Raw genomic sequence first — 9,625 nt, forward strand, 5'->3', positions numbered from 1 at the left:
TTCCTATGGAAATGCAAAGGATCAAGAAAGATGAAAACAATCTTGGAAAAAGAACAAAATTGAAGGACTCGCTCTTCCTGATTTCAGAACTTACAACAAAACTACAATAATCCAAACAGTGTGGTACTGTCTTATGGACAGACATACAGAGCAATGGAACAGAATTAAGAATCAAGAAAGAAACCCATACATCAATACTCAATTGATTTTTGACAAGGGTACCAAAACAATCAGTGGGCAAAGAATAGTCTTTTCAACAAATTCTCTCCCATAGACCCACGGTGACATCAGATCATTTCCTCCTATGCTGTCCTCCTTCTCACTCAGCTGACTGGGCGTTTCCCCCCTTCACACGCCCTTGGTCACTCAAGTCTGCCCTGATCACTGGGCATTTCCCCCAAGTGTAGAAAGGGGTGAGGCGGGCCCAGAGACCCTGTCCTAGGGAGACAGTAGTCACTCTGGGGGGGTGGTCACCTCCGGCCAGCTCTCTGGGTGCCAGGCACTGCTCCGTGATGGGGGGGCGAGGGGCATCATACCGGAAGGTGCATTTACTATGCATCTGGGAGGAGCACAGACCACTCAAACAGTGAGGTCTCTAGTCTCCCATCACCAGGGCAGGCAGGTCCAGTGAGCATCCATGGTGGACACAGATGAAGAACTCTTTAAGTTGGGGCAAGGAAGACCTGGGAGACTGGCCAACTCCATGCCTTCTTCCCCTGATCCAAACACCCAGGCTTCTGGAGAGGAAGGGCTGGACCCTGCAAGCCCATGAGTTCCTGCAGGGCCTGAGAGGGCCCAGCTCCCCTACTCGCTTCCCAGGGCTCCTGCCTCCACCACCGGGGCCCTGGCTTTATGCAGTTAGTGCCTGTCAACTTCATTTCCTGGGATGGAACAAAATTAATCCAGTGAGAAAAGAAATAAGAGCAATGCCTTTGTTGACAGAGCAACGTCCCCCAAAGAGGAAGATGAGCTACTGAGAAACATTTCCATTGCACAAGTAGAGGAAATAAGACAGTAATAAGTAGCTAGTGTTGACTGTAAACAATAGGGTGCCAGGAGCTAGGATAAGAGATGGAGGCGAGTGAGAGCATACCCAGCAGGGGTGCCTACAACAGTGTGGGCGCCTGGTGCGGGGAGTGCATGTGCCAGCATCACAGTTCAGTGAACCTCAGACACCCCATTATTTCCTGCACCATTCAGAAAGAAAATGCTTGGCCCACCGGATTTCAACACACCATTGATGATGCCTGTGGTCAGATTCAGCCATGGGGATAGAACTGCCCGAGGGAGAGAGCCAAGCATGGGAGAAGAGGGGAGCGTCTTCACAGCACCCTCTGTCTCCTCGTCTCTCCTCTCCACACCTCCCTCTCGCCACCTGCTCGCTGTCTGGAACACCTCCAACCATGGCCACCTCAGCAAGCTCCTACTTGAACAAGGCATCAAGCAAGTGTACATGTCCCTGCCTTTGGGTGAGAAAGTCCGAGTGTGTATGGCTGCGTGGACAGTACTGAAGAAGAACTGCCCTGCAAGGTCCTGACCCTGGACTGTGAGCCCAAGTGTATAGAAGAATTGCTGGAGTCAAATTTTGATGGCTCTGGTACCTTTCAATCTGAAGGCTCCAACAGTGACATGTATCTTGTCCCTGCTGCCATGTTTTGGGACCCTTTCCACAAGGACCCCAACAAGCTGGTGTTTTGTGAAGTCTTCAGGTACAACCGAAAGCCTTCAGAGACCAATGTTAGGCACACTTATAAACAAATAATGGCCATGGTGAGCACCAGCGCCCTGGTCTGGAGTGAAGCAGGACTACACTGTCAAGGGCACAGGTAGGCACCCCTGTGGTTGGCCTCCCAGTGGCTTCCCTGGGCCCCACGGTCCACACTACTGTGTGGGAGCAGACAAAGCCTATGGCAGGGCTCACTGCTGGGCCTGCTTGTATGCCAGCATCAAGACGGGGGCATGCATGCCGAGGTCATGCCTGCCCCGGGGGAGTTCCAGATAGGACCCTGTGACAGAATTGACGTGGGAGAGCATCTCTGGGTGGCCCGTTTCTTCCTGCATCATGTGTGCGAAGACTTTGGAGTGATCGCTACCTGGGGTCCTAAGCCCATTCCTGGGAACTGGATTGGTGCTGGCTGCCACACAACTTCAGCACCAAGGCCATGCGAGAGGAGAATGGTCTGAATACACTGAATACACTGAGCAAGTGGTAGCATTACCATATCTGAGCCTATGATCCCAAGGGGGGCCTGGACAATGCTCAGTGCCTAAGTGGATTCCACAAAACCTCCAACATCTACGACTTTTCTGCTGGTGTGGCCAACCGTGGCACTAGCATCCGCATTCTCTGGACTGTTGGCCAGGAGAAGGGTCACCTTGAAGACCATCGCCCCTCTGCCAACCGTGACCCCTCTGTGGTGACAGAAGCCCTCATCCGTACATGTCTTCTCAACGAAACTGGTGATGAGCCATTCCTGTACAAAAACTAAGTGGACTAGACTTGCAGCCATCAAACCCTCCCAATTCAACATCCCGCTCCCGCTCTCGCCCCCTCTCAACTGTCATAATAGGTGAAACTCAGACGGCGGAATATCAAGGTCTGTTTTTATTCAAAAAAAAAAAAAAAAAAAAGAACTCCTCAAGGGAGAAGGGCAATAAGGACCAAGCACAGATGAAAAATGCACAGTCAACGGCAAGCCAAGGGCGCAAACAGGAGGAATTTATGTTGCACAAGTTTGGATGCTAAGCGTGACTGGAGAAGTTTGAGACAGGCTCCCAAGTAATCAACAGCAAATTGCGGGGATCTCTGAGCCTGGGTCCTGTTGTCTTGTTCCCACCAGTGGGGTCCTCTTTCTTAACTTTGTCCATGAACGTCTCAAATATATAATTATTGATTAGAGGAGTGATGCTTTTCAGACCAATAGCAGCACAAAAGTATTTAGGAGGAAAATAAAAAGAATACCGTATGGGAGTGTCAAATTTTTCCAAAGCAGAGCAGATGATGAAGGAAACTGGTTTGTAACTTCCAGAAGTTTTAAGGCAGAAAACATCTTGCTCTAGAAAGAAAAAAACAGATAATGAGGAGACAGACATTGGAATTAGACTAACAGGTTTTATTACATTTTTTAAAGTTTTTGTCATTTTCTTTTATTGAAGGTGTATAGTTGATGTATAATGTCATGGTAGTTTCTGGGGTACAGTAATGTGACTCAGTTATTTATATATATATGTATGTATTTATACATATATAGGTTGTTACAGGCTATTGAATATAGCTCTCTGTGCTGTGCAGTAGGACCTTGATGTCTACCGGGCTAACCAGGGTTTGAATCCTGACTCCAGTGGCAAAGCCCAAGCCTCTAAGCAGAGTGAATGTCATACAGGATCATGGGCTTGGAGAACAGCTGGAGGACTCCAGGGTTCCTACCCTTGTTCTCCAAGATGAAAAGGAGCAGCTTTGGAGGAAGGATCTGACTCTCTTATTATTTAAAATGTTTAATGCAAAATAGAGTAAGTTGCAAAAACTAAAAGGGCAATTGTAGAATCTCAGGGCCGGAAATGAGCTTAGTTAGATGACCTTTTGCAAGGTCACTGCCACACGGGAAAATCTAGGGGTCCACCCTAAGCTTCCAAGGGTGTGGCCCTGTGTGAGAACACGCCCTGCTGGGTCGCCCTCTCTTCACCTGAAGCCAGGACCCTCCGCCCTGGATGGCACGTTTTCTCCTTGGTTTGCTGGCTCCTGCGCCTTGCCCTGACCACACACCAGAGTGCTCCAGGCCCCCTGCCTACACCTTCTGAGCTACTTACTCTCATGGCTGTAACCTGAGTTCAGGCTCCCGCTCAGAAATGCAGCCAACATCAGGCTTGTATCTCTAGCTGCACCAGTCCCTGCCCTCCCGGGAAGCATCTTAATGCAGCTCTGTTCTCCCAGCTGCTCTGGGCAGACGCTTCGTGTCCGACTCAACCCCTTTCCTCTCAGCACATGGCACAGTCAGAAGCAAGTCTCATCCACCTTCAGGGCACATCCAAAGTGTGGGCACCCTCTCAAGGCCACCCCACCACCACTGCCAGGGCGTCGGCCTCCTCCTGGGTGGCTTCACAGACTGTTCTCATACAGCAAACCCACCAGGGCTTCCCCCTCACTCATGGTCAAAGCCACCAGTTGACAGTGGCCCCCAAGGACCTGCCCCATCTGGCATCTCTTTCCTGTCCCTCTTTGCCAAAGACCTCATGTCCCGCCACCCTCCTCGCCGGCGCTGCTCCAGCTAACCCTAACCCTAGCCCTCAGAGCAAGAACTACCAGGCCTGCGCCCACCTCTCGGCCTTTCCACTTGCTGTTCCCTCTGCCTGGAAAGCTTTACCTCCAAGATCTCTGCATGGCTTCCTCCCTTCATACCTGAACGGGTCGCTCTCCAATGTCAACTTCTTTCTTTTTAAAAAATTTTTTTTCTATTTTTTCCTTTTTTGTTTTGTTTTTTTCTTTGCTTATATTCCAATGTCAACTCCAAAGTGAGGCCTTCCTGAACACTGCCCTTAAAAGGGCAGACCTACTTTCACCCCTAGAAGTCCCCGTCCGCTCCTTTTTATTTTTCTCCGCAGCACTTACCACTCTGAGCCACAGTATAGCTTCCTTTACTTCTTTGATAATTGCTTGTCTCATGAAACTGATATGTCAGCTGCAGGAGGACAGGGATTTTTGCTGCTTTTGTTGACGTCTAAACCCCAGTGCCTGACACAGGGCAGGGACTCACCGGTGTGTTCTGAGTGGGTTAGTTAAGGAAACGGGTGGGATGTGCCAAATGGGCTCAGTCCCCGGGGCGGGAGGGTACCTAGAGCCTGGGGCGGGCGGGGCAGACAGAGGAAATGAGGATATGATAAACACACAATGCAGGGGAAACGAGCAGAGGCTCTTTCTTCAAGGGCCTCGCAGCTCTTCCAGGGGAGACAGCACCCACTTAGAGACCCCAGCGGAGGGACACAGCTGCGAGACCGAAGCGCAGGGAGCCCCTGAACAGGACAGACCGACCTGTCATTCTGTCACTTTTGCAACCATTCAGATTTCTGTACTTTTTGCATGTATTACCTATTCAGGCAATAAACTGGAAAAAATAAAAATCATAAGTAATGAGCCAAATGAGTAACCTGTGCCTTTATATGGTTGGTTCTACGTTAACATCAAGTCAGACACCTGGGTAAGTACAGATTTGCAAGGTAGGAAACACTTAACGCAATTTGCATTTATAAAACCAACTTGTTTGAATTTTTTTATACCAGGCATGCATCCGTAGTGACTTAAAAAAAAAAACAAACTCATTAGAAAAAAGCTGCAGTATTTATCATCCAGCTAAGTGTTAAAGCAGAAATAGAAGAAAAACTGACACGTTCGGTCAGAAGAAAAAATTGCCAGTGATTATCCTGTATCAGTGCCAAAAACCATCGGAATAGCGTCTCCCTTGGACAATTAGGATCGGTTCCTTCCTGCAGAAGTCATCCTCCACCCCCGGCCCCCTCAACGCTGTAGCACTTCCCTGTGGAGCTTAAATCCCAGAACAGCCGCCTCACTCAGGGCACATTTGCTGTGGAAACTATGTTTGGAAGTATCAGGTGTCTGACTTCTTTTCCTGGGCACACGGGCACTTATTTATAACAGGGGAGATTCTAAACTTGGCCCCTTGTCAGCACAGAAAAGTAACCACCATAGCACAGCTGCTGACTCGCCTCCTCCATTCTGTGAGCACAAGCTGAGGCAGAGCAGGCCGCCCAGACGCTGGGAAGCAGTTTATGGAAGACAAGTCCGGTCCCAGGACAGGGCACACGTGTAGACGGACCTGGGAAATACTCTAACAGGGTCAACAGGACATTAACTCCCCATCTGATGGGAGCCCTAACTGCCCGGTTATGTTTATTTACTCATTCACTTATTTATTTTGGGGGGGGAGGTAAGCATGTGATCTACCTCTAAGCTCTACCCTCCCACCAAAGCGTTATGTTCTGTTTTTGTTTCTAAGGGGAAAATGGCCAAAAATATATCACCTACAGCTATAACTTGAAAAATAATTCCAAATGTTGAGATTTACTAATTGAAGTAGAAAAATGCCCCCAATCCTAAGTCCAGTATTTACTTTGTACTTATAATTCGAGCCTCATGAATAAAATATAAGACCTAAATGAGCACAGAAAGTGGAAAAGAGTAAAGACTTTGAGCAGTCGGGGCAAAAGATGGTGTTTAGAGTGATTCTGAGAGTAAAGCAAAGTTCTCTTTTACGAAACTGTCTTTGTAAATGCAGCCCCCGGGGAACAACGGATCATAAAGCCACTTGCCCATGATTATTGCATGACTGCCCCCAGCTGTACTTGTTCATAACTGCCACGCACCTTTATGAGCTCAGTGTTGTCATGGTCCCCGTCATCGGTGTGCTGCACCACTGGGGATCATAAGTCCTTTGGCAAGTATTACGCCCAGGACACTTAAGCACCTTGCTAGGTCATTTCAGAGTGCAGTGTCTAGAAATGGGTGCCCAGGGTGCACATGTAAAATGATGCTCCCAGGGAGGCCTTTAAAAAAAATGTTCACATGAGGGTGGGTATAAAACCCTTAATAATTTTGCATTTTTTTGCCCATCATGTGAAAGAGTGGACTGTGTAGATTTTAAAGGCTGGGATCTGCTGCCACCTCGTGTTAACATTGCTGTCAGTCATTTCAAAGCTGAGCTCAGAAGAAAGGAACTGTTTCTTCCTCCTCCCTCCTTGTCACCCGCCCCAGTCACTAGGCTTTGGCATCTTTGCTTTTCCCCCTGTCACTGCAGTCTAGTTCTCATGCACGTCCTGCAGGAGGATCAGCTTGGTTGGCTCATATCCCATCTCTGGGCAAATTATTTAAGCTCTCTGGGCTTCAGATCCTCATTGGTCAGATGGGAACAGTAGTATCTGCTTCACAGGTTGTTCCGATTAAATGAGCTGATATACTGAAAACACTTCTGAGAGTATCTGTCGCGTGCAAACACTCCGTAAGTGTTAATTGTTATCGTGTAGCTCATTCCATGCAGAGTCCTTAACGGGAATACAAGTGTAGAAGACAGTCTATTTCACTTTCCATTTTGTGGTCAGAAGGCAGAAATTAGGTTCCATACAACAATTTGCGCCGATTACTTTGAGAAGTCTATTCTGGCTAAAAAATTCTTTCCAAATATTTTCACCCCGTTTGTAGCTTATCTTTTGGTCTCTTAATTGTAGAATTCCATGCCTCTCCTGCTGACATGTGCTAAGACACATCACTGCAGTCAATCATCTTCAGCCCAAAGAAGCTGGAGGCCGTGTCATCCCACAGCAGTTAATCCGTTCAGGATTTTGAATAGGAAATTTCCTTTGCACTTGTATTGAGGTAGCCTGAGGCTGGAATCTGCGTGGGTGTGGAGGTCACTGCACCCTAACTTCGGACATCACAGCATGCAAAGCGACACATTTCCTATACTCAGACATTGGCTGTGCTCAGTGACTTCAGCGCCACACAAGTTTCTAATATACGCAGTGCTTTGACTTTTAATTCTTGGTTGAGTTAATTGACTTAAATTCATTAAGAAACATCAACTCTGCAGCAAAAGCTCATTTCCACAGCCATTCAGTGTTCAGTGACTGTTGGAGGTTCTCCTCATTCAGGAATCCGCAATTTTGGCCCTGAAGCCAGGTCACCACTGCTAAAGCCAGCAAACTGCTGTGTGGGAGGGCAAGTCAGGATTTTGGCTTCTATTTCTCCCCCGAAATTCCCGGAACTGATGATGGCTAAGCCCACAGCAAAGAAAGTACACCAGCGACACTCTTGGTTCACTAACACATGAGAGGCTTACATGTATTTTTTTTTTTAATTTTAGGAATTTATATAGTTTAAAAAATTAACATACAGTAAACTTAGCATCTTAGGTTTGTATATTTTCCAAGTACTTGCTGTTGAATAATACCAACAGGCTTTCAGCACCACAAACTCTGCATTTGTCTAAGCGTTTCTCTGTTCTGCAGTTTTACCACCATCAATTGCAGCACATCTTGGAAGATTCCACTCCAGGTTGTACTGAATTTTTTCTCAACTGAAATTATTTTTGCTTGTAGTTTTCCCACACAGACCATGCAGAGGGCTAATTCTGTCATTTCTAGGGTGACAAGCCACCTGCGTCGGCCTGGGACCAAGGGGTTCCCGCAACATGGGACTTCCAGCACTCAGACCAGGCTGAGTTGGTCGTGCTTGCCCATCTGTCTTAGCACTGGTTTTCTGAATAATCAACTGAGCGGTATTGGTAACATCTTTCAACCCATCAAGCGCCAAGGAAAAATATTTAGTATCATTTGCCTCATTTTTAAATGGACTGTTTGTGTTGCTTCCTTCTTCCAAGCAAATATTCTTGCTCAAAGATTGCCTCTCTAAAAGTTTTTTACCTGGACATCTCTCTTCAGCTGCTGCAATCTAACAGTGTAACTACCTCATCACTGGCAGATGGCTATCCTTGCTTGGCCATCAAGTAAGCCACTTGGAAACTGTACAGCCTCGTTCTCGTTTGGGGGCGTCAAGAAATCGTGTGCTGAGATAACCCATTTAAAATTCTACTTCTTCCAGCCTTCACTTCCCTGTGAGTTGGGGACACTGTGATGAATGCTTGCTGAGTCGGGAATGTCATTGTATGTTGTATTTTGTAGCACAGCCAGAGGAGGGTCACTGCAAAACAGACACAATGCTTTGCCATCTAATTTACTAAAATACTCCACACCCCACTGTGAGCTTAAGTATGCTGTTTGAAGCCCACTTTTTCTTGTTTTGATGTAATGGGTATGGACTGGTAATAAAATACATAAAATTCATGGTACCACGACCCTTGGGGCAAAGTATGTCACGCTGGAAACACACCACTGCAAATCCCAGAGCTGTCAGTGGCAGGACTCAGCTCTGAGGACCACACGTGGTCTCCATTGCAACTAAACCACAGCACCAAAGCAGCTGGAGACAGACAACATGCCAGTAAACATAGCCGTGGTCTAACAACCCTATATTCGTGGACGCAAATGTACATTCCATACCATCTTCACGTGCCATGAAATTTATTTCTTGACCTTTTCAACCATTTAAATACGTGAAACAAAACTCTGCAGTGAGTGAGGCTTGGACCACAGGATTGCTGGTTGCCTTGTGGTTCATAAGGTGACCCGTGATGTAGTCAAGTATGGGCCACATGATGATTTCCACCTCCATAAAATGCAAATTACTTAAGGTTATCACCTGTGGGCTTGCACAGTGGTCACTGGCATCACAGCCACCTCACGGGGGCGGCTGCCCTAAGTGCCCAGCTTATAGCAGTCTTTGAACAGCTGTTGTACCAATGAGACTGGGATTTACATCAGCACAAGCCTGACCTAATGTCCCATCTCCTGTGAATGGCCAGCCAGGCGGCCACTTCCCGTCACAGCAAGCGGCTGCCTGGAGGCCAGCACGAGGGGGAACGTCATTTCACTGTGTCGCTGACTTACTAGCCGCCCCACCTCACGGCAAACACACAGCCTGTAAACCGCCCGGCCCCACCTGAACCTTGTCTGTGGAGTAGTTCCTTTTTCTTTACAGCCGTTAGTAATGATCATATAGAAC

General features: G+C 47.6%; 1 pseudogene; it reads left to right on the forward strand.

The window, feature by feature from the left end:
• The first annotated feature begins 853 nt into the window (after positions 1-853).
• Positions 854-3,150, forward strand: LOC116152978 (glutamine synthetase-like; annotated as a pseudogene).
• The last annotated feature ends 6,475 nt before the right edge of the window (positions 3,151-9,625 follow it).

Source organism: Camelus dromedarius, chromosome 4 (genome assembly GCF_036321535.1).
Source record: "Camelus dromedarius isolate mCamDro1 chromosome 4, mCamDro1.pat, whole genome shotgun sequence".
In the NCBI taxonomy this organism is placed as follows: Eukaryota; Metazoa; Chordata; class Mammalia; order Artiodactyla; family Camelidae; genus Camelus; species Camelus dromedarius.